The following is a 559-nucleotide window of genomic DNA, read 5'->3' as shown; positions in this document are numbered from 1 at the left end:
GTTTTTTTAAAAAGGATTGATAAGATGTTGGTTGAAAAAGGGAAAAAGAAAAATAAAAAAAAACAGTTTAAAAAAATTAACTTTGAAAAACTAATGAATCATGGTAAAAAAAAGCCATGAATTCTATGTGCAGTATTCCCCTAGCGCTGGAGTTCTCCCATTCTCCTTGATCGGTAAACTTGGTCTTGGCTTGCTGGCTGTTTGTGCTGATCTTCTGGGGGAGGGGCCTGTTGCCATGGTTCCCAAATGTCTTTGCGGGAGGCAGAATTGCCCCGCCCTTGTCGGTCCGGGCTAAGCTAGCTGCTCGGGTTTGCTCTCAGGAGCTTTTGTTCCCTGCAAGCTCTGGTACAGCTTTGGAGGACCAGGGTGAAAATGGTGGCCTCCCAATCTCCACTCGGAGGAGCTGAGAACTCGGGGCCCCCGCTCCTCAGTGCGCCCCCAGAGAAAAGCAGTCACTCCCGTCTCCCGGGTCTCCGGCCGCACTCCGTGCTCACCCGGCCTGTGACCGAGCGTTTCTATCTCTGGCACCCGACCCCGTGTGGAGTCTCCAAACCCAGCA

At 51.3% G+C, this 559-nt stretch overlaps 1 protein-coding gene across 7 annotated transcripts in view; it reads left to right on the top strand.

Annotated features, from left to right (window-relative positions):
- Positions 1-559, top strand: part of CFLAR (CASP8 and FADD like apoptosis regulator) — a 60,621-nt gene that overhangs the window by 19,577 nt on the left and 40,485 nt on the right. The window lies entirely within an intron of this gene.

This window comes from Callorhinus ursinus, unplaced genomic scaffold, assembly GCF_003265705.2.
Source record: "Callorhinus ursinus isolate GAN/ISIS: 27379988/994484 unplaced genomic scaffold, GSC_fseal_2.0 scaffold2, whole genome shotgun sequence".
Lineage (NCBI taxonomy): Eukaryota > Metazoa > Chordata > Mammalia > Carnivora > Otariidae > Callorhinus > Callorhinus ursinus.
This window is presented reverse-complemented; position numbering and strand designations above follow the sequence as displayed.